This window comes from Heterodontus francisci, chromosome 25 (assembly GCF_036365525.1).
Source record: "Heterodontus francisci isolate sHetFra1 chromosome 25, sHetFra1.hap1, whole genome shotgun sequence".
NCBI classification, from domain to species: domain Eukaryota; kingdom Metazoa; phylum Chordata; class Chondrichthyes; order Heterodontiformes; family Heterodontidae; genus Heterodontus; species Heterodontus francisci.
Genome location: NC_090395.1, coordinates 71,923,025 through 71,947,694, shown reverse-complemented (window position 1 = coordinate 71,947,694; position 24,670 = coordinate 71,923,025). Strand labels below are relative to the sequence as shown.

Genomic DNA, 24,670 nt, shown 5'->3' with positions numbered 1-24,670 from the left:
ACCAGTCGCTGAAAGTAAGCATGCAGGTGCAGCAGGCAGTTAAGAAGGCAAATAGTGTGTAGGCCTTCATAGCGAGAGGATTTGAGTACAGGAGCAAGGATGTCTTGCTACAATTATACAAGGCCTTGGTGCGACCACATCTGGAGTATTGTGTGCAGTTTTGGTCTCTTTATCTGAGGAAGGATGTTCTTGCTATGGAGGGAGTGCAGCGAAGGTTCACCAGACTGATTCCTGGGATGGCAGGACTGACTTATGAAGAGAGATTAGGTCAATTAAGCTTGTATTCATTAGAGTTTAGAAGAATGAGAGGGGATCTCATAGAAACCTACAAAATTCTAACAGGACTGAACAGACAAGATGCAGGAAGGATGTTCCTGATGGCGGGGGAGTCCAGGACCAGGGGTCGCAGTCTAAAGATAAGGGGTAAGCCATTTAGGACTGAGATGAGGAGGGATTTCTTCACCCAAAGAGTGGTGAACCTGTGGAATTCTCTACCACAGAAAGCAGTTAAGGCCAAATCATTAAATATATTCAAGAAAGAGTTAGATATAGTTCTTAGGGCTAAAGGGATCAAGGGATATGGGGAGAAAGCGGGAACAGGGTACTGAGTTTGAATGATCAGCCATGATCGTATTGAATGGTGGTGCAGGCTCAAAGGGCCGAATGGCCTACTCCTGCTCTTATTTTTCTATGTTTCTATGTTTCTACTCCCAGGATGGGTACAACATGGGTTAGATACAGAGTAAACCTCCCTGCCAACCTTGTTTTTTGCAGGAACGACAGTGAAATGTTGGTAAGAATACCTTACAGCTTTTTAACCACATTAGAAGGGTTCCAATGATTTTTCTTTGGTTCCATTTTCATTTTAATTTGATGAAATATGTTACACTCAAAGGTTTTAACAATCCCGTGGTGGGTCCTTCCTGGCACAATAAGCGAGATGCATCCACATGGGTCCTCTGGAATGACCCCATTAAAGGTGGCATAGTCGGTTCCTTGATTTGCTTGGCAGTGGCACCAAAGGGGTGCATTTTGGGCATTTCTCCATTATAGATGCCCAGCAGAAGGTGAGAAGGCAATTCCCCACCCATACCCCCCAGAAATATTTGTGCATTGCTCATTGGAAGATTTAAAAACAGGCAGACCCTCAAATAGAATAACATCAAAAAAAAACAATGACTTGCATTTATATAGCATCTTTAATGTAGTAAAACATCCCAAGGTGCTTCACAGAAACAAAAATTGACTCTGAGCCAAAGAAGGAGACATTAGGACAGGTGACCAAAAGCTTATTTAAAGACATAGGTTTTAAGAAGCATCTTAAAGGAAGGGAGAGAGTTGAAGAGACGGAGAGCTTTAGGCAGGGAATTCTGGAACTGACGGCTTAGAAGGCTGAAGGTATTGCCGCCAATGGTGGAATGAAGAAAGTGAAGGACATGCAAGAGGCCAGAAATGGAGAAATGCAGAGTTCTTGGAGGATTGCAGGGCTGGAGGAGGTTACAGAGGTAGAGTGAATCCCACACTTCTGTTGTGGTCCGGCCATATGCCAGCTCTCACCAGGCGTAACTCTGCTGATACTATTCTAACTCTGTGTGAAAGCAGAACAACATGATGTTGGGCGTTCCCAGACTAATGCCCCTAAAATCCACCCTCCCAAAAGGCCTACCAGAAACAAGAGTGAATCTGGACCTTCGGGGCTCAAGTGTTGTATATAGTGCAGATTATAAAGATTACAAATTACTTCATGTGGGAAACTGTAAATCTAACAAGTCTGCATGGTCACAATTCTCCGTTGAAGAGTAGATGCAATTGGTAAATGAAACTAGAAAATGTTGTAAATGTGCAATAGATCAATAAAGATCATAAACATGAGGATATGTTGTAACCAATGACCTCAAGTATTATACAATCTCCCTCTCCCCTTTGCCACCTCCATCAATATTTCATTTCTCTGAACTCTGTTTTCATTTTGTCCTAAGCTAAAAATATATTATCCTATGTATTAATCCTCCTCCTTGCATCTCACCATGTTGATTCACCACACTGCTTCCTGATATAACTCATTTTACAGGAACCCGAAAACTGTCAACTCAGTTGTGCCTTATAACCAAGATCTACGATATAACCGCTACTTCCTCTTTTCGTCTTATCCTTTTCAATTCTCTGGTGCCCATTCAGACCCAAGATGTCTCAGCTTCACAATGGGCGTAGATAGGAAGTGACATAAACCGTCACTTATTGCAGTCTTGAGTATGTAAGGTACAACCAAACATTTGTTTGCCGACTGGAGAAAGGAACCACTTGGTGAGTTACGCAACCACATATAGCAGAGGGTAAATATGACTAGATAATATAGACTGTGACAAGCTCTAACATTAGATTTAACTTGTAGGGGGCATGATTAAGAAGTTTGCAGATGAACAAAAATTGGCCATGTGGTTGATAATGAGGAAAAAAGCTGTAGATTGCAGGACAATATCAATGGACAGGCCAGGTGGATTAAAAAGTGGCAAAAGGAATTCAATCCCAGAAGATAATGCATTTGGGGAGGGCAAACAAGGCAAGGGAATATAGAGGGAATGGTAGGATTCTGATAATCTCACCGCCTCCACATGCTACCCTTGAGGTGGCTGCGGTGGGGAAGAGATGGTTGCCCACCTCTTTCTGGAATGTGCCTTTACAAAGCAAGTGTGGAAAGAGATGAAACGGTTTTTGTTGAGGTTCATCCCAAGCATCTCTGTAACACAGGAGTCTGTGCTCTACGGTTTGTTCCCAGGGATGCACACCGAGATAAACATTAACTGTTGCTGGGGGACCATCAACTCGGTGAAAGACGCTCTTTGGTCTGCCCGAAACTTGCTGGTCTTCCAGTGCAAAGAGTTGTCCACGACCGAGTGTTGCAGACTGGCACATTCCAAGGTCCAGGACTACGTGCTGAGGGACCCACTAAAGCTTGGGGCAGCAGCTGCAAAGGTTCAATGGGAAAAGGCCACTGTGCAAGGCCTTCCCGCCATAGTGAACCGAGGGGCTGGAAAGTATGTAAAACCCCTCGGCCATATGCACCAAAATATGGTTTTGCTGTGTAATGCAAATGTACGTTGCATGTAAAATGGAATGGAAGGGTTGTGAGGAAACTCATGTTCTGTATTGAAGAAAACTGATTTCCTTTGCATTTTCTGGAATGTCAACTAGGAACTGTTTTGAACTGTTTTGTAATGTATTTTTTACAGATATTATGAATAAAGTATATTTTGGGGAAAAAAGGATTCTAATAAGTGTACAGGAACAGAGGGAGCTTGGAGTGCATGTCCACAGATCCCTGAAGGTGGCTGGACAGGTAGGTAAAGTGGCTAAGAAGGCATATGGGATACTTCGCTTTATTAACTGAGGCATAGAATATAAAAGCAGGGAGGTTATGCTAGAACTGCATAAAACACTTGTTAGGGCACAGCTACAGTACTGCCCTGGTCACATTACAGGAAGGATGTGATCGCGCTGGAGAGGGTACAGAGGGGATTTATGAGGATGTTGCCAGGAATGGAAAATTTTACCTATGAGGAAAGATTGGATAGGCTGGCGTTGCTTTCTTTGGAGCAATGGAGGCTGAGGGGAGATTTAATTGAGGTGTATAAAATTATGACAGACCTAGAAAGAGTGGATAGGAAGGATCTGTTTCCCTTAGCAGAGAAGCTAATAACCAGGGGCATAGATTTAAAGTAATTGGTAGAAGGATTAGAAGGGAGTTGAGGAAGGGTGTTGAGAATTTGGAACTCACTGCCTGAAAGGTGGTAGAGGCAAAAACCCTCATCAAATTTTTAAAAACCACTTGGATATGCATTGGAAGTGCTGTAACCGCAGGGCTACGGACCAAGACCTGGAAAGTGGAATTAGGCTGGATAGCTCTTTTTAGCCTGGCACAGACACAATGGGCTGAATGGCCTCCTTCTGTGCAATAAATTTTTATATTTCTCCTTGGTCAGGGCAATAGAACCAAAGGATACAGCCTGACTGGAAGGGGGTAAATTCAAAACTAATCTGTGGTAGCAATATTTCAGTGAGCAAGTGGTCAATCGGGCTCTCTAGGGACATGGAGGAAGCAGTTGGTAATGATTCATTCAAATGCAAATTAGATTTCTTGCATAAAATAAGATTTTGGGTTGCAGTATGTGAGTAATTCAAGACAGGACGTGTGGTGAGTAGAGCATGCTCGAGAGGAAAAGGTGAGTTTGGGCCTATGGTTCCTAATGCTCTCCACCACTGGGGGTTTTCCCCACCTCATATCTGGGTCTGTTCTAGACTCATTGAAAGAGACTGATTGTTGTGATTGGTCAATAATTCCGTTATCATTGTATCATGGGACTACCAGGATGGTGGAAGGTGAACTAGATGGACTCTGGTCTTTTATCATCTAGCAATTCTTACGTCCCTAAGGTTCATCTCAGCTAAGGTAACAGGACACTACAATTGACCTCACATTTTGGGATAAGAAGGAAAAAATTGAACCCGGATTCCCACTCCTGATTATTATCCATTGACCTGCCTGGAAAGTGCAAGTGAGCGGAGACCTGATGAAAGCAGAACTGGGCGGTTTTATAACCTCAGGAAGATGGGCAATGTTGGCAGGTCACATTGCACTGCCCATCCCTCTTGTCCCAAAGTAACAATTGTGCAAATTAATTAGGCCATTTCAGAGGACCTTAAGAGTCAACCAAAAGTTGTGGGACTGGAGTAACATGTAGGCCAGACTGAGTGTTACGACCAGGTGAGAAAGAGGTCTAGGGTTCCCTTTCAGCCTTCACCTGGTCTTACTGGAACTGAGTTTAATTTTAAATACACCGTGTTTTCAGTTCTCCCTTGGTGAATCCCTTTTCATTGCTTTCCAATTATAAGGCAAAGAAAACAGCACAAACAGGCTTTCTTAGGTTGAAAGAAGAAAAGTTGAAATTTAAACTTAAACTTGAATTCGGTTAACGCCTACGGATACATGCCGCGCCCCACGCTAGCATGCATACGCGATACACAGATGCAAATAGAGACAGAAAAGAGTAGAAGAAAAATAAAGTGGAAAGTTTGAGGCAATATCTGAAGAGTTTTTGTTACGGTTGTTCAAGATCACTGTAGAGTCCTTGATTGCAGGCAGATCTTGCTTTTCGTTGGGGCCTAGTATTCTTCTTAAACCTTGTTCGCTATAGGAGACTTTTCTCTCTTGGGGTTCATGCATCTTCAGTGGATTCAGTGGCTTGTGAGAAAGAGATGGGAGCAGACAGGAGAGATCTTCTCAGTCCAGGAGCAAACAGCTTTTTGCCCAAACTGTTTTCACAAATTCAAAAAACTCAGGTTGCTCAGCAAATAAATCATGTGACTAGCTGGTTTGACCATGTCCGTTTGTGTATTCGGCCATCTTAGCAGCCAACCTGGAATGCGAGCTCCCCCACCTTCAACGTCTGGCGATCAAAAGCCCACTGTGGGTTGAATGTCAAGGAATGGCTGCTTTGTCCTTCCAAACACCATCTGCCAATAAACAGGTGTTTCTTCCAGCCACAGCTGAGCTGCTTCAACACTCCAGTAACAGTTTAAAATCAATGTTCATGACAAAATTAATGTGCCTCATTCTTGGCAGGTGGGGACTAGCATGACACTGAGTAAGAGTGAAACCATTGGAATTTCACCTCAGTTGGGCAAATTTCCCAGTACAAACCCACAAATCACCAGAATTATTGACGTGAACTTCACAATTTTCCATGGTGGGATTCAAACTCACAACCTTTGAGTTACTAGTCCAATACAATTACTACTAGGTGGCTGTAATGTGGTCTCATCATTGTCTCTGCTCACAATGTAAGAAGGGGCATTTTGGACTGATACCTGGTAACACCTGCTATCGATGGATTTGTACAAGTGTCCTCAGACAAAGAAGGGAAGGAAAAATAGAAAAGAAAAAAGAGGTAGAGGAATGTTTAACCCACTAAATTGAACTTTAAAGGGTTAACAAATCACACATCCCACGGACCTGAGCTGACTCAAGCAGGAAGGTTAGTAACCCAGTTCTAATGAAAGGTCACTGACCTGAAATGTTAACTCTCCACAGATGCTGCCAGACCTGCTGAGTATTTCCAGCATTTTTTGTTTTTATTTCAGATTTCCAGCATTTACAGTATTTTGCTTTTATTTTAAGGTTAATACCTTGACTGTTTCAACAAGATGTTTCCCCGTTTGGCAACAGAGGGGTTGTATGGTCACTAAGCAACAGGAGATGTGAGGTTATGTCCATCTAATCACTAATCCTTCCAAGACACTCACTGTACATGTTAGTTTATAGAATAACATCCAATTGGATTACCTCAGTCTTCATCAGCTCAGAACCCCAGGCAGTGGGAATGGCTGCCTCTGTGGAAAACGCCTACAGACACAGCTTTCACGTAACTCTAGTTGATTCAGTGAATCTAGGAACACGTAATACAGGGTCCTTGATACACTGGTAAGTCTGAAGGAACAATTCTAAGTGTGTTCACTTCTAATATGTAGCTGCAGCCTCTCCATTCAATAGACCCCTGAGTTAATGAGCAGCATTACAGAATTTAATTGTATTTTAATACTGCCTCCAATGATCTCCTCACCTCTCAACAACTTGCATTTTTATAGCACCTTTAATGTAGTAAAACCTCCCAAGGCACTTCACAGGACCGTTATCAGACAAAAATTTGACACTGAGACACATAAGGAGATATTAAGACATGTGATCAAATGTTTGGTCAAAAAGTCAAGTTTCAAGGAGAGACCACAAGGAGGAAAGAGAACCGGGGAGGTCTAGGGAAGGAATTCCAGAGCTTAGGGCCTAGGCAGCTGAAGGCACGGCCACCAATGTTGCTGTGAAGTAACTGGGAGATGCACAAGAGGTCGGAGATGGAGCAGCACAGAGACCTTGGAAGACTGTAAGACTGAAGGAGTTTACTGAGGTAGGGAGGGATGAGGCCATGGAGGGATCTGAACACAAGAATGAGAATTTTAAATTCAAGGTGTTGCTGGAGCGGGAGCCAATGTAGGTCAGCAAGCACAAGGTGATGGGTGAACGGGAAGTGGTGCGAGTTAGGATCGGGGCGACAGAGTTTTGGATGTCACTCTCCTGAAGTGTCGGGATACTGGTGGCCCTCCAGCGCCTTGCCCAAATGGTCAGCCTTCACATTTAGCAAGCTACGAGCAAGCTACTCAGCCAGGGAGGGCATCGGAGCTGAAATTGATCCCAACCTCAGCCAACATCCATACATATTCCAGCTGATTAGCAAACGGGGTGGGCATCCCTGACTCTTTGCCCCTCTCTCTGGCCCTGAGTCACTGAGGTCAACTGGATCACCTTCAGCAGCACCCCCACCCACCCAAAAGAGATTTATAAAAGACGGTGAAAAGTTCGTTTTTCAGAACAGCTCGATTTCCAGTGAGTTGATGGACTGAAATTTGTTTGTCTCATTCCTCTGAGTAAATTCATATGGGTGGACTCCTAGCTATAGCCAACCATCCTTTCCATGGGGAATGCTTGAAGCATCTAGACAGCAAGCAAAAGGTGGAGATCACATCTGCCTCACTCAGTGTTCACCCCCCAACCTCAGCTAGATCCTCACACTTCTCCCCATTACTATTGACTCCCTTTGCTTGGCTGGTGAAGTAACAATGCTCCCAGTCAGCTGAGGAACTTTCAAACATCCCAGGCACTTTTCTTCTAGCTACCGGAGGAGGCCATCCAGCCTCTTTGAGCCTGTTCTGCCATTCAATTAGATCATGGTTGATCTGTTTCTGAACTCCATCGACCCACCTTGGTTCCATAATCCTTAATATCTTTGCCAGACAAAAATCTATCAATTCTTAAGTTTTGAAATTTTCAATTGACCCCCAGCGTTAACAGCAGAGATGAATTGTGGCCCATTTCTGATCTCAACATGCATCATGAAACCTAACACAGATCAACCATGATCTCATTGAATGGCAGGACAGGCACGAGGGGCTAAATGGTCTCATGTTCCTATGGAATATGTGATGAGGAGATTGTAGGTGCTTTCTAAGTGGATGTGCTATCATGGACCAAATGGCCTTTCTCATCCATATTTAATTTGTGCTCTTGTAACCATCATCTGATTTCTATTCTGAAGATTCGTGGGATATCATTTGTATTCTACTCTTGGTATTGTCCAGAAGTCAGGCTTGAATTTCTCATGGATGTGCTTCTGGCATCCTAAAAGTGTCCTCTGTGCTGATTAAATTCAGAGAGCACTTTGCCAGACAATACTGAATCACACTCGGATTGGCTCTTGTTTGGTTTTCAATTATTATAGGATATGTTCTGCTTTGATATTGAAATTGCAGTTTTTTGTCCTTTGCTTTGATAGCTTTCATTCAATTTAGAAGATTTTCTGATTATATCGGAGAAGTGACAGACAACTCTTGTTAAAAGAAATGTGTTGATTGCTCAACCACTCAACTGGGCTAAGTAGCCTACTCCATGTTCCTACCGAATGGGAAGTGTGTCCATGTGTAGCTGTCAGTTATGGGCAGAGGATAAGTCTTTATTTGGAAGCAAAATCCAAAGCACTCACATGGATATTTGCATTTTGATGGGGGAAGGAGAAGGGGAAAATATGAAGAAGATTTCTACAAGTTTTATCATCAAGTTGGAATCTGAGCAGGAATCAAAGGAGATTCACCCCTCCCAAATATCATAACTTTGTGAGGAAATGAGGCTGCCAGCCTACACCCCACTCGAGAATGCTCCTCCTCCAATGTGGATTTCTATATCTTTTTTGTGAAGTCTGCACTCGGGTTCATTTTGGTTTCAGTTAGCACTGAGTGCTCCCAGGGCAGTTCTAGCTCAGTTTGATGAAAACTAAAGCTTCCTCTACAATGCATTCAGCCTGAAGCTCAGGGGAACACCCACTACTGTATCAGCATGTCATTTTTCCACTCACCCAACCTCCTCAGTATCTTGTGGTTTCCCTTAGTGAAGTTATGATGAATCAAAGATAGTTATGTGCTTGGGGATGGGTCATGGTTATCACAAAATAGATTGAGGTCCCAAACTCATTTGATGAAGAACCTTATGGCCAGAAGATAAAAAGAGTCTTAACCTATTAATCCAGTCTGTTTTCAAAGCCAGGTCCTAGAGGTGAACTGCCAGCATCTGCCACATTGCATCATCCAGCCTGATTCCCCCCACCCCCCAAGTGAATTTTGAATTCACTTTTGAAATGGTTCCTCTGCATGACTGAAACTGCAATATCTGCTCTGTCAGGATGTGCTGTGTGGTTATTGTGTCCTTCTCTTAAATTGATTACTGCTGATGACTTCTACTAACTTCCTCCCTTTCCCTTCCTTCCAGAACATCTGTTTGATTTGATATAAATATGGAAAGAAAGATTAAATTTTGCATATTTGAAAGGGGATGTTTGTCACTTGACATTTCAGCTACATGTTGTTGTCCAGAGATCACTGCCCCCTAGCCATCTTCAGTCTGACAGATGTCACTCACCATTTAACTTCCAACTTTCTCCCCTTATTTTCTAAAGGCGATGACTTGGGTTTGGCTCTAGTTTCACAAATAACCATCAATCCCCAAACCCGTTGCTATTGTGAGTCTAGAGAGTGAATGCTGGCAGGTTATTTACCATAGGGAACATCACAAATGAGACTTTAGATTCTTGCTTGGCAAGGGAATCAAAGGTTATCGGGGGTAGATGGGAGTGTGGAATTCGAAACACAAACAGATCAGCCATGATCTTATTGAATGGCAGAGCAGGCTAGAGGGGCCGAATGGCCTACTTCTGCTCTTAATTCGTATGTTCGTATGTATCCATTGTCTTTATTTGATTTGTACACATAAAGAAATTTCTATAGCATCTTTCACGACCACAGGACTTCAGTGCCAATGAAGTATTTTGAAGTGTAGTCACTGTTGTTGTGTAGGAAACACAGCAGCCAATTTATATACGGAAAATTCCTACAAACAGCAATATGATAATATGATTGTTAGATAGTGGAGTTAGTTGAGGGATAAATATTGGCTAGAACACCAAGGATAACTCCTCTGCTGTTCTTCAAAATAGTGCCCATGGGATCTTTCACATCCACCAGAGAGGACAGACAGGGACCTTGGTTTAACACCTCATTCAAAAGACAGGATGTTCAACACTGCACTGGAGTATCAGCTTTGGTTGTGGTACTTAAGTCCTGGAGTGGGACTTGAACCAAAGCCTGCTAGCTTAGAGAAAAGAGGGCAACCCACTGAGCTACAAGTGACACCTAATCATATAATCTATTAGATAGAAATATAGGAAGTAGGCCATTCATCCCCTCAAGACTATTACCTACATGAAAAGCTATTAAAATGAGAAACAGGAAAAGACCTACTGGACCATCTTGCCTGCCTTTAGGTGATCAAAATTAGTCTAGGAGATGCCTCACAGCATCAGCCTTGAACCTTTAGGGAGTGCTGCACTGTAACACCCAGATCTCTTTCACCATTGGCTTCAATTCTGTTCCCTGTATAGTGTGTATCTTGGCTGAGTTGCCAGACTAGGAACTAATGTAGGCCAGAAAGCACAGGGATGATGGACAAATGAGACCTGGAGCAATTTGGGATCTGGGCAGTAGAGTTTCAAGTTTAGAAAGGGTGCAAGAGTAAAACTGTAGCATCTCGGAGCAAAATGTTATGCACAAAGTAAAGGGAAAGACATGACATGAGATTAGGAGCATGGTAGTTGTGACAGATTCTATAATTAGGGGGATAAACAGTCTATTTTTGCAGCTGAGACTGGCAGTCCCAAATGATTTATTGCCTCCCACATGCCAGGTTAAAGGGACATAATGGAACAGACAGAAAACCTAAGGTGGAAATGATGGTTCACACAGCAATCAATGACAGGGACGAGCAAGAAGGAGCTCTTGCAAAGAACACTTGAGGAGTTATGTTCTAGACTAAAGGACGAGACCTCGAGGGTAGTAACCTCAGGATAAACTTCTGATGCCACAGGTTCTACAAATTAGGAAGAAGCGAATTAGAAATACCAATGTGTGGCTAGAAAGGTTCTTCGGACACTGGGATATGTTTTGGGGCAGTGGGTGTTCTACAGGTGGGATGGGCTTCATCTGAACTGGATCTGATACCAACGTCTGAGATTGGGAAATGTTGGTAAATGTTGGGTAGCCTTGTACATGAATCAGAAAAAGTTAATATGCAGATACAGCAAGCAATTAGGAAGGCAAATGGTATAAAAGGTAAAGGCAAAAGATTAAAGGCAAATGGTATAAAACAGAAAATGCTGGAAATACTCAGCAAGTCAGGCAGCATCTGCGGGAAGAGAAATGGCAAATGGCATGCTAGCTTTTGTTACAAATGGATTGGAGTATTAGAGTAAAGCAGTCTTGGTACAATTATACAGGTGATTGGTGATGCCACACCTGGAGTACTGTGTGGAATTTTGGTCTCTTTATCAAAAGAAAGACATACTTTCTCCAGAGGAAGTACAATGAAGTTTTGCTAGACTGATTCCTGGGATGAGGGGATTGTTCGAGGAGGAGAGATTCAGTAGACTAGGCCTATATTCATTGGCGTTTAGAAGCATGAGAGGTGATCTTTAGATGCCTCCAAGCCACATGTCCTTTTTTTTCCTCCAAGATGTTGAGATTACCATGGCTAGCAATGGGAAGTGGAATGCTTTCCATTTTGAGCACCAATTGCTGGTATCCACTTTGGTCAGGCCAAGTACAGTAACAGGAGGATGCCATTTAGCCTGTTACACCATTCAATTAGATCATGGCTGATCTAATGGTATAGGATAGTTGGTTGCAGAATAAACATACCCTTGCACCAACAATATGCCTGAGTGCCTGACTCAGAAGAAGCCTTAGGTTTTCAAGATTCTGGGTGGTCCACTGGCCATCAGAATTATGTATTTCTTCCTCTATTTGTTGTCTTAACAGTATAATTATATATGTTTATTTATTGATACAGCACTGAAACAGGCCCTTCGGCCCACCGAGTCTGTGCCGACCATCAACCACCCATTTATACTAATCCTACATTAATCCCATATTCCTACCACATCCCCACCTTCCCTCAGAAAGGGGATTCTCCCTGGTGCCCTGGCCAATATTAATTGCACAACCAACGTCACTAAAACAGATTAATCAGTCATTTAACTCATTGCTGTTTGTAGAACCTTGCTGTGTGCCTTGTCTATGTAATGGTGATTACAATCCAAAAATAATTCATTGTCTGTACAGCACTTTAGGACGTTCTAAGGATGTGAAAGTCACTATATAAATGCAAGTTCTTTTGATTGCTGGTTATGGGGCCTTGCTGTGTGCAAAATGGCCACCATGTTTCTCTACAGCATCAATCACTGCATTTTAAAGTAACTAATTGTATGTGAAGTATTGAGAAATGTGTTAAGGTGCTCCATAAATGTAGGTGTTTCTTTGGGAAGCTGGGATTACCAGGTTAGAAATGGGGTTCTCAAGAATGTTTCAATGTTTCAACACTGTAGCACTTTCATACAACCCTCACCAACTATCTTATGGCTCTCTGAATCAGCTTGCTAACTTCGTGTCAATTAGGGGTAGTTTTATTCTGTTAATCCATTACGAACTGGACTGGGACTACCCAAACCTCTTTCATCTTATTGTCCTGGGTGGGGCAAGGGAGATTTCTGTCACACTAGTCCAGGCAGAATTTGAACCCTGGTCCTAAGAAAGAAAGAATTTCTCTTTATTCAGCATCATTCGTGACCTCAGAGTAGTCACTGTGGTAAATATAGAAAATGCAGCAATCAATTACACACAGGCAAGCTCCCACAAACTGGAAACGAGATAAATAACCATATCATCTGTTTTTAGGTGTTGTTTCAGGGCCATGACACCAGGGATAACCCCCACCGCCCCCCCCCCCCCCCCCCACTCTCTGCGAATAGTGCCATGCAGTCTTACATCCACCTGAGAGAATAGACGAGGGCTCAGTAGTCTAGATATGAAAGGCCCATGTACTAATGTATTGAACCACTCAGTCCCTCCACCTTCAATCCCTTTTCTGGCAGATTATCTGCCAGTCACCATATAAACTGGTATTGAAATGGGGAGCCTGATCAATTGTGCAGGTGTGAGCATGCTGTGCCACACTGAAGACTGTGATTGTGCAAGGTATTGGCTCAATGACATCTCGCATGTATGCGTCAGCGTGCAGGTGCACTGAATCCGATCAGTGCGTTTACTGAGGACCAAACTTGAAAGCTCTAGGAACTTGTGGCACATTGGGTGGAGCGACGGATATTTTTGAAAAAGTATGTTTCTCTTCATTGTGTTGTCCAGCTGAGTGAGCCCATGCATTGGAGGGCAGTAGCACTGCTGGTTGCGTGCGTGTGAGTTTGTGTTTGCGTGCATGTGTGATCTTAAATGTGAGCTTGTGTGTATGAGTTTGGGTGTGTGTGGGAGAGAGTTTGGATGTGCGTATATTAGTTTGGGGATGTGTGAGCTTGAGTGTGCGTGTATGAGTATGTGTGTTTGGGTGAGGGTTAGTGTTTGCGTGTGTGTGTGTGTGTTTGGTTGCATTTGAGTGTTTGGCTGAGTGTGAGAGTTTGAGTGAGTGTGAGTATTTCGGTGGCTCTGAGAGAGGGAGGTAAAAGGGGTGGAGGAGTTGCATTACTGGTCAAAGAGGATATCACAGCTGTGCTGAAGGAAGGCACTATGGAGGACTCGAGCTGTGAGGCAATATGGGCAGAACTCAGAAATAGGAAGGGTGCGGTAACAATGTTGGGGCTGTACTACAGGCCTCCCAACAGCGAGCGTGAGATAGAGGTACAAATATGTAAACAGATTATGGAAAGCTGTAGGAGCAACAGGGTGGTGGTGATAGGAGATTTTAATTTTCCCAACATTGACTGGGATTCACTTAGTGTTAGAGGTCTAGATGGAGCAGAATTTGTAAGGAGCATCCAGGAGGGTTTTCTAGAGCAGTATGTAAATAGTCCAACTCGGGAAGGGGCCATACTGGACCTGGTGTTGGGAAATGAGCCGGGCCAGGTGGTTGACGTTTCAGTAGGGGACTACTTTGGGAATAGTGATCACAATTCCGTAAGTTTTAGAATACTCATGGACAAAGACGAGAGTGGTCCTAAAGGAAGAGTGCTAAATTGGGGGAAGGCCAACTATACCAAAATTCGGCAGGAGCTGGGGAATGTAGATTGGGAGCAGCTGTTTGAAGGTAAATCCACATTTGATATGTGGGAGGCTTTTAAAGAGAGGTTGATTGGCGTTCAGGAGAGACATGTTCCTGTGAAAATGAGGGGTAGAAATGGCAAGATTAGGGAACCATGGATGACAGGTGAAATTGTGAGACTAGCTAAGAGGAAAAAGGAAGCACACATAAGGTCTAGGCGGCTGAAGAAAGACGAAGCTTTGAAAGAATATCGGGATTGTAGGCGCAATCTGAAACGAGGAATTAAGAGGGCTAAAAGGGGTCATGAAATATCTTTAGCAGACAGGGTTAAGGAAAATCCCAAAGCCTTTTATTCATATATAAGGAGCAAGAGGGTAACTAGAGAAAGGATTGGCCCACTCAAGGACAAAGGAGGAAAGTTATGCGTGGAGTCAGAGAAAATGGGTGAGATTCTAAACGAGTACTTTGCATCGGTATTCACCGAGGAGAGGGACATGACGGATGTTGAGGTTAGGGACAGATGTTTGATTACTCTAGGTCAAGTCGGCATAAGGAGGGAGGAAGTGTTGGGTATTCTAAAAGGCATTAAAGTGGACAAGTCCCCAGGTCCGGATGGGATCTATCCCAGGTTACTGAGGGAAGCGAGAGAGGAAATAGTTGGGGCCTTAACAGATATCTTTGCAACATCCTTAAACACGGGTGAGGTCCCGGAGGACTGGAGAATTGCTAATGCTGTCCCCTTGCTTAAGAAGGGTAGCAGGGAAAATCCAGGTAATTATAGACCGGTGAGCCTGATGTCAGTGGTAGGGAAGCTGCTGGAGAAGATACTGAGGGATAGGATCTATTCCCATCTGGAAGAAAATGGGCTTATCAGTGATAGGCAACATGGTTTTGTGCAGGGAAGGTCATGTCTTACCAACTTAATAGAATTCTTTGAGGAAGTGACAAAGTTGATTGATGAGGGAAGGGCTGTAGATGTCATATACATGGACTTCAGTAAGGCGTTTGATAAGGTTCCCCATGGTAGGCTGATGGAGAAAGTGAAGGCGCATGGGGTCCAAGGTGTACTAGCTAGATGGATAAAGAACTGGCTGGGCAACAGGCGACAGAGAGTAGCAGTGGAAGGGAGTTTCTCAAAATGGAGACGTGTGACCAGTGGTGTTCCACAGGGATCCGTGCTGGGACCACTGTTGTGTGTGATATACATAAATGATTTGGAGGAAAGTATAGGTGGTCTGATTAGCAAGTTTGCAGACGACACTAAGATTGGTGGAGTGGCAGATAGTGAAGGGGACTGTCAGAGAATACAGCAGAATATAGATAGACTAGAGAGTTGGGCAGAGAAATGGCAGATGGAGTTCAATCAGGGAAAATGCGCGGTGATGCATTTTGGAAGATCCAATTCAAGAGTGAACTATACAGTAAATGGAAAAGTCCTGGGGAAAATTGATGTACAGAGAGATTTGGGTGTTCAGGTCCATTGTTCCCTGAAGGTGGCAACGCAGGTCAATAGAGTGGTCAAGAAGGCATACGGCATGCTTTCCTTCATCGGACGGGGTATTGAGTACAAGAGTTGGCAGGTCATGTTACAGTTGTATAGGACTTTGGTTCGGCCACATTTGGAATACTGCGTGCAGTTCTGGTTGCCACATTACCAAAAGGATGTGGATGCTTTGGAGAGGGTGCAGAGGAGGTTCACCAGGATGTTGCCTGGTATGGAGGGCGCTAGCTATGAAGAGAGGTTGAGTAGATTAGGATTATTTTCATTAGAAAGACGGAGGTTGAGGGGGGACCTGATTGAGGTGTACAAAATCATGAGAGGTATAGACAGGGTGGATAGCAAGAAGCTTTTTCCCAGAGTGGGGGATTCAATTACAAGGGGACACGAGTTCAAAGTGAAAGGGGAAAAGTTTAGGGGGGATATGCGTGGAAAGTTCTTTACGCAGAGGGTGGTGGGTGCATGGAACGCATTACCAGCGGAGGTGGTAGACGCAGGCACGATGGCGTCTTTTAAGATGTATCTAGACAGATACATGAATGAGCAGGAAGTAAAGAGATACAGACCCTTAGAAAATAGGCGACAGGTTTAGATAGAGGATTTGGATCGGCATAGGCTTGGAGGGCCGAAGGGCCTGTTCCTGTGCTATAATTTTCTTTGTTCTTTGTTCTTTGTTTGGGTGAGTTTGATTTGTGTGTGAAAGTTTGGGATGTATGAGTGAGTTTGGGCTGTGTGTGAGTGTGATGTGTGTGTGGGGGTGTGAGTGGGGTATGTGTGGGAGGTATGTGGATGTGTGTGTGGGGTATGTGGGGTGTGAGTGTGGTCTATGTGGAGGTGTGTGTCTGGGCTATGTGGGGGTGTGTTTATGTGTGTGGTGTGTGTGGGGGTGTGTCTGGGGAATGTGGGGGTGTGTTTATGTGTGGGGGGTGTGTGGGGTATGTGGAGGTGTGTGTCTGGGCTATGTGGGGGTGTGTTTATGTGTGGTGTGTGTGTGGGGGTGTGTCTGGGCTATGTGGGGGTGTGTTTATGTGTGGGGGGTGTGTGGGGGTGTGTCTGGGCTATGTGGGGGTGTGTTTATGTGTGGGGGGTGTGTGGGGGTGTGTCTGGGCTATGTGGGGGTGTGTTTATGTGTGGGGGGTGTGTGGGGTATGTGGAGGTGTGTGTCTGGGCTATGTGGGGGTGTGTTTATGTGTGGTGTGTGTGTGGGGGTGTGTCTGGGCTATGTGGGGGTGTGTTTATGTGTGGGGGGTGTGTGGGGTATGTGGAGGTGTGTGTCTGGGCTATGTGGGGGTGTGTTTATGTGTGGGGGGTGTGTGGGGTATGTGGAGGTGTGTGTCTGGGCTATGTGGGGGTGGGGTGTGTGTGGGGGTGTGTTCTGGTGGGGCCGCTGCTGCTTTCAGAGCTGTTTCCCTTTTAAGGCGCCAGAGCGAGGCTGCCAGTGACGTTTTCGAGAGCTCGAGCGGGTGCAGCCGGACCGACAGAGGGAGCGGAGCCTGAGGTACCGGGGCCGGTGGGGGTGGGGGGAGCCTGAGGTACCGGGGCCGGTGGGGGTGGGGGGAGCCTGAGGTACCGGGGCCGGTGGGGGTGGGGGGAGCCTGAGGTACCGGGGCCGGTGGGGGTGGGGGGAGCCTGAGGTACCGGGGCCGGTGGGGGTGGGGGGAGCCTGAGGTACCGGGGCCGGTGGGGGTGGGGGGAGCCTGAGGTACCGGGGCCGGTGGGGGTGGGGGGAGCCTGAGGTACCGGGGCCGGTGGGGGTGGGGGGAGCCTGAGGTACCGGGGCCGGTGGGGGTGGGGGGAGCCTGAGGTACCGGGGCCGGTGGGGGTTGGAGAGCCTGAGGTACCGGGGCCGGTGGGGGTTGGGGAGAGCCTGAGGTACCGGGGGAGGCCGCCGGGGCGAGCCCATCGGGCGCTATTGGAGCCACCGCCTTCCTCACACCCGTAGCCGGCACCGCTCCCGACAGGGCCCGGGCCCGTCTCCCAGCGCAGGCCTGGAGGCTCTGAGCGGGGTGGAGAAGAGTAGGGATTGGGATGGGGAGGAAAGTGTCTCCTCCAGCTGGCGTGAGGGTTTGGCCGAGACCTCGACTTAACTTGGGCCCAGGGAAGGAGGCTCTGGGTCTCAGTGACCGGGATGGGGGTGGGTAGGGAAGGGTGTGGGGGTATCTGAAGCGAAAGAGAGGGAGGAGAAGTTTGCCTTATTTCTCTATCTCGCCTGAGGCTGGAGTGAGCTGTACCCCCCCACCCCACCCCACCCCCGAATAGAGCATCCTACCCTGGCAATGTTGGGGAGCGGGTCTCCTATCCAGTGTAATCCTCGTGTGGTTGTAGTTGCTTGAGTGTGGGCTGTGCTCAGACAGGAGCAATTTCAGTAAAAATGCCTGTGTGAAAACTCCTGTAAAGCTTCAATATGAAGGAATGAGTAAATATGCAAGCTGAATAATCAGCCTAAAGAGGTGATGAACCTCTGCAACTTTCTCACTGTGCTCCCTTGAACTGAAAACACTTCTCATGGAAAGCTGTACAGTGCCTGGGTGGAGTAGCATCGGGCGCAGGTCTGACAGTGGTGGTGGGTGTTGAATTCAAGTTGCTTTTATGCTGGCATGTGTTTGGTTGGGTTCACTGAAAAAGGCCTCCTGGTATTTATACCAAATCCAGCTCCCATAACTGGCTGGCAGACTTGTCGATCCAGTTTTCGTTTCCCTTGTGGATGTATGATTTTGGGAGTGGCATAAGCAATTCTTGCATGCCAGTCTCTGGGAATCCAACCTGCACAGGTACAGATGTGATCTTGCATGAGTTGCCATGGCTTGCAGATCTATTTATTTGTAATTTTTTTTGAATGGGACTGTAATGCTTATTAAGCTTGGTGATTGACAGCAAATGGTGGAAATATGCCAGACTATTGAGAGAGGAAGATTATTAATGTTTTAGGTGGCCCCGTTCACCAGATTCCTGTCAATTTTTAGTATAAATATATCATTCCCATGATCCAGTTCTGGACTCTGCTTTTCAAATGTTTGGTGTGAAGTATATCAACCTCTGATTTAAAGTAACTTTATGGTACTTTTAAGGATCCTGTTTTTCAAATCATCTGAAGCACTTGAATAGTTTGCTTTAATTACCTACTCAGACTTGCTGTATCTGATGGACTTTTCGAACGCAAAGGACCATCATTCTTGCAGAAATGAATCCAGATACATTGTATGGATCTACACTAAATTTGTGTGGTTATTTATATGAAGGGAGAGATGGACCCTGAGTAAGTGAAGTCTATATCATCAATCTCTTAACTTCCAGTGAATGTGAAGGGAGGTTTTTGATTCGATTTTTCTTGGCGATAGATAGGAAAGAAAAATTACTGAAAATCTGAGACTGGAAACTACAATTCAAGCAAAATACTGGAATCTTGCGGGAGTGAAATCAGGATCTGCAAACACTTGCTTGACCTGTGCGCTTCTAGCCCTTATTTAAGTTCTGAAAATGGTTGCATTTGCTACATGTTTTTTATAACTGATTTTTCTGGCTGTTATTTCCCACCACATTTTTAATGCAAACTCAGCAGTACAGATTGATGCAGACCAAGGTCCTTCTTTAAAAGGTGTGGTGTATTGTAAGTAGTTTGTTTCCACCTGCACTAGTTTGGTGTGCTGATTGGCTCCTGACTCTCCTTCCTTATTCTGTAATGTTTATTTAAGGATCCCCTTGTGATTCGGGCTTTGTAAGTCATTGCTCCCACCCTGAGGTGAAACAGTCGAATTTTGAACTTTGAAACATGGCTGGTTTCTTCACTTAAATATTTTCACTTTCAGTTGTGATGTTCAGTGTTGTAGGATTTCAGTAAGCATGATGGTGAGTGTGAAATGATTATACCATGTGTTCCTGATTTTCGACAATAGCTGGCTGTGCAGTTATAGGTTTTTGTCTTCGAGTTGTGTTTGGAGAGCATTTAATGCCGTACAACATTGTAAGTTTGTTGGCATAGTGATTTTTGAAAAAAAAAATGTTTCTACCATGGTAATAGCAGTACATTTCACCTTGCAACAGTACTGTAACTAGTGATAATGATCCCTTTTAATGTTACAAAGTCAAACAAAATTTAACCAGTTCCATCTCTGTGCTTGTAATGTGAACTGAGCATGCCTGTTTAAAAGGAATCTGCACAGGACGTTGGATTTGGTTGTGTTGGAGAGTTCAAAATGTCTGTACAGTGCAGCTTAAGCATCGACTTTGAAAGTCTCCTTGTTACAATAGTTTTTTGTGATATTAGTGCTTAGTGCAATTTTATCTAACATGAAGGCATCATCAAACATGGTTTGGAGTTGATATGCTTTAAACATTTTAATATGTTGTCCAAACCTGGGCTGGTTTTGTCGAAGCTTCACTGACCTCTACAATTAACTGTGTACTATGAAGAGCGATGACTTCTGGTTCAATTATTGAGAGGAAATGTCGGTAAATATGATGTCACTGCAAAAAAGAAGGTTGCTTTTGGACAAATTGAAGTGTGCTGTTGCCACACTGGAGGAACAGCACAGAGAAATGTCTACATAATCTGAAAGTTTCAAAAACTAGTTAAACCTTCAACTACCCTGTGGGATTGTGTAGGGTTGGATGGTATTTCATCACAGCAGTTTTAAACAGAGTGAATAACATTGGTTTTAGTCAACTTCTTTCTTTACCAGAAGAGTAGTTGCACAAGATGAACTTTAGCATCTTTTGATAGCATTATAATGTACAGTTCATGCCCCTTTCTACTGTAGTTGTTATCTGAGCACAGAATATGCTGGTTGGCAGTTACTGGGATCTGAGAACTGACACTGTTGCACACAATCCTAACCTGAGAGCGATGCTTAATGCAGCGTGTTTCGTCTTGAAACTGTACAGACTACAAGCTTCCTGTGTTTGTGTTAACAGTGTGTATGTGTGGGAATGAAACCTTCAAGCCTTAAAATGGGAAGAGGTGCCCTGCTGTATGTGATCTCTGTCTTGTGCACTTCCTGTTTTAGAATAACGCCTTTATTGTGTATGTATAATGTGGAACTTGAGTTGTGCTACAATTTTAACAAAACTTAAGACAGAATAATTGTGGGGTACAGGGTGCAGTACAAGCCTAGGCATTTCTGCTGACGCCTTTGCAGTGGTGCCAGCTTCCACCCTTGTCTTCCTCCATCCCTTTCCATTGTTATTGAAACCCTATTTCATGCCTCTGATACTGGTGGACTTTTTCTGCTGTGCTTTCTTCCTGAGCTGAACATTACATACACTTCAACTTGTCCAAAGCTGCCTAATTCCTATCTGAGAGGTCCCACTTTCCCATTATCTCTGTCCTCAATGACCCCGACTGATCGTTGAATTAAAAATCCTTGCCCTTGTTTACAAATCCCTCTAAGATTTGCCCGAGTCTACCTCTGTAACATTCTTCAATCCTGTGTTGCAACCCCGTGACTTTTGTCTACCAACCCTGGCCTCCTGTGCATTCACCATCCCACTATTGATGGTAGAGCCATAAGCTGTCAGTTTTACTGTATTGAAATCCCTTTTAAATTGTCTGCATTGTTACTTCACCTGTCTTTTAAAAAGGTTCTTCCAAACTATCTCCGGTATTCCCTACTTCTCAGAGTAATGCTTGGGAGATTTTGCACAGTGAAAGTGCCATGAAAGTTCTAGTACCTGTCATGGTAACTATTAGATGATTTTGTAGTGACTGTTTTTTGTTTAGAAGATGGTGGAGTAGTGGAGAAGGTGGCATAGTGGTACTGTCACTGGACTAGTAATCTGGAGACCCAGGCTAATACTGTGGGGACATGGGTTCAATCCCACCACAGCAGCTGGTGGCATTTATATTCAATTAGTCTGGAATTGAAAGCTGTTCTCAGTAATAGTGAACATGAAACTACCATCGATTATCGTAAAAAAAAAAAACAATCTGGTTCACTAATGTCCATTAGGGAAGAAAATCTGCCATCCTTACCTGGTCTGGCCTACATGTGACTCCAGATCCACAGAAATGTGGTTGACTCTTAACTGCCCTCTGCAATGGTCAAGCAAGCCATAAAACTGCTACACAAAGGACTGCAGCAGTTTAAGAAGGCAGCTCACCACCACCTTCTCAAGGGCAATTAGGCAGCAAATGCTGGCATGGCCAGTGATGCCCACATCCCATGAAAAAGAATTTAAAGAAATTTAGAAACGTTTTGACTGTTTTTGTAGAGAACGCTAAAAGATCCTAATGGCTCACTGGAAGAATACACTGAGTACGGGGTCTACAAACCAACCATTGAACCTCGATCAATTTCATCTTAAAATCCCAAGATTTTTAGCGTGGGATGGGCGTGGCTGGGCTTGCAGAAGTGACTGCATTTGTAGCAGTGTTGCATTTTTGTATAATTTGTTCCTACATGTGAAATATATTTGTTTAATGCTACATTTGGCAGAATTCCATTTCCTGTCGCTGTTCCTGATGTCAGTAAGGGCATTCCACATCCTTTAGACATGTTAAAAATAATCAGAAGCCCCCCAGGTTTAATTCATGGTCTGTGTTGAGTTAGCTATCTTCGGCTGGAGTGGCAGTAGGATATTAGAGATCCTGGGGTAGCGATTGTGGACAAAAAGGGGGTGGAAATTGACCAGAATTGCTACCTTTTTTATTTAAAAAAAAAACTGATTCCTTCCTCTCCACCTTTTTTTTTTGCTGAAAATGTTTGTACTTAAAGTTGGAAAGAGAGAATTGATGGTGTGAGTTCTTTTCTCCTGCTCTCCTGCCAAAGTTACATAGCCTGGAGGTTACGCTTATGGAAATGAAAACTTGTCTGTGAATGGCTACTTGGCGCTGGGATTGGGTGCGGTTTCAGAAGGCTGCCCTGTGCTTATGGAATGAAGTCACCATCTTTATAAAAGTTGTAGGGCAAGAGGGGAAAGTTTGAGGCAGGGTCCTTTTGTGCCTTAATTTGATATCGGCCACTGGACTATTGAGATTACTTTTCATGAGGATTATTCAGTTGCAGTGCATATTTTTATCATTTCCTAATCCACCCCCTTATTCAGTCTAAATCTTCCAGCGGAGAGCATATCAAGCATGTCCCTTTATTTTAAAAAAGGTATTAAATCTACAAATATTTGAACATATCCCTCAAGGAAGATGCCTTGCAGACTAGTTGTATATGCGATATAAAAGCAGGAATTCTGATCCTTGTTTTGAGGAATATGCCCCAAAAGAACATTCGAGACATAAGTGTGAAACCACATCATCTGTGCACAGGACTGGCATCATGCAGGTGTGTAAATACATTTCTGTTCGCTAGTACCATGATTGAATTTGGGACTGTAGTCTTCCCATTTTAATTCAGACTCTCTCTAGTTGTTTCAAGGCATAACTTGTTAAGCTTGTGCTCAGAATAACCTGAACTGTTTGGGAACTTATTTTTATAAAGGATAGCTGCAATATTACCAGCAGTGATGTGTGCTTATATTTGGAATATGCATCTTTAAATGAGAAGTCTTCTGTGTTCACGTGGTTTTGCTTGAAATCCAATGAAATGTTGTTTGCTGTCAGTATAGCTGAAAGCATTAGGTCAACACTTTTTTCAGTTGAGCTGCGTGTATAAAATTGCTCCACCCCTATTTCAAAATAGTGCCTTTCCTGTACAAAATATTTATACTCACCATATGTAAGGCCCTTATAATGTTGGCCTTCAAATTATGAGAAAATTCTTTGTTTTCTTTCCAAAGAGTGAAATTTAATTTTTTTTAAAAAATGCTTTGACCCTTGGCACACCTAATAAAATTGATAAAAACAATGCTTCACAATATGGTAGGAACTTTCCCACCTCTGATTTTTCTCCAATATTAAACAAGTCAACTAAGTAAAAATGCTACTAACCAAGTTTTTAACTGAGGTTATGGATTCAAGGCAGGATATGAGCATATAATCCAGGAATACTTTTGTGTGCCTTACTGAGGGAGCATTGCTTAAGGTGCGCAATGCTCAACTGAGGATCTGTATGTTTCCATAATTTAGGTGATCTTTCAAGATCTTGTGGTGCTATTTGAAGGTGACATGTTCTCTCTGACCAACGTTCTTTTCTCAATTTGGTTGGTTGGCACCCTTCTATCTACAAAAGATGATAGATGTGCAGCAGACAGTCCATTTAGATGGAGTGTCTTCTCTTGATGCACCAATCCTTGAGAGGCAGATTCTGCTACAAGTGCTGCACGTGAAACTGCCAAGTGACAAGAGTTGTTTTTGACATTGGTGCCTGTTGCCAAGCTGCTGTAGCAACTGGTCAGTGTGGTAGGTCACACCAGTCCACGTGATGTGTTGCCATTTCCCTTTTTCGCCAGCTAGTGACTCCCAAGTACAATAGTTGACATTTAGGGCCTTCATGTCATGCTTGCAAGCATCCTCAACGTGGAGCTTTGATCGCCCCAGTGGTCATCTGGCCCTGACTACCTCACCATACAGAAGGTCCTTGGGTATGCGACTGTCTTCCATCCTGCGGATGTGTCTGATCCACCAAAGCCACCTCTGTTTGATTAGTGCCAACACACTTGGGAGCTCTGCCTTTGACAGGACTGCCGCATTTGTAATTTTGTCCTGCCAGGGTAGAATCATAAAGTTTAAGGCACAGAAAGAGGCCATTTGGTCCATTGTGTCTGCGCTGGCCGAAAAACGATCCACCTATTCTAATCCCATCTTCCAGCATTTGGTCTGTAGCCCTGCAGATTATGGCACTTGTGGTGCATCTCCAGACTCCTTTTGAATGAGTTGAGGGTCTCTGCCTCAACTACCCCTTCAGGCAGTGAGTTCCAGACTCCCACCACCCTCTGGGTGAAAAGGTTTTTCCTCATCTCCCCTCTAATTCTTCTACCAATCACTTTTGTAAATCTATGCCCCCTCGTCACTGACCTCTCTGCTAATGTGAATAGACCCTTCACCTCCACTCTATCCAGGCCCCTCAAAATTTTGTACATTTCAATCAGAC

The 24,670-nt window shown here is 44.2% G+C and overlaps 1 protein-coding gene across 4 annotated transcripts in view; it reads left to right on the top strand.

Annotated features, from left to right (window-relative positions):
• Nucleotides 1-2,225: 2,225 nt before the first annotated feature.
• rap1aa (RAP1A, member of RAS oncogene family a) overlaps nt 2,226-24,670 on the top strand; it is a 181,746-nt gene continuing 159,301 nt past the window's right edge. The window contains exons 1-2 of one of the 4 annotated variants that reach the window (XM_068057486.1): nt 2,226-2,304; nt 3,231-3,337. The gene's annotated coding sequence lies outside the window, so the exon portion shown is untranslated. Of the gene's footprint in view, nt 2,305-3,230; nt 3,338-17,110; nt 17,191-19,437; nt 19,539-24,670 lie in introns of those variants that run through there. The other 3 variants (XM_068057485.1, XM_068057487.1, XM_068057489.1) reach the window with 3 other exon arrangements.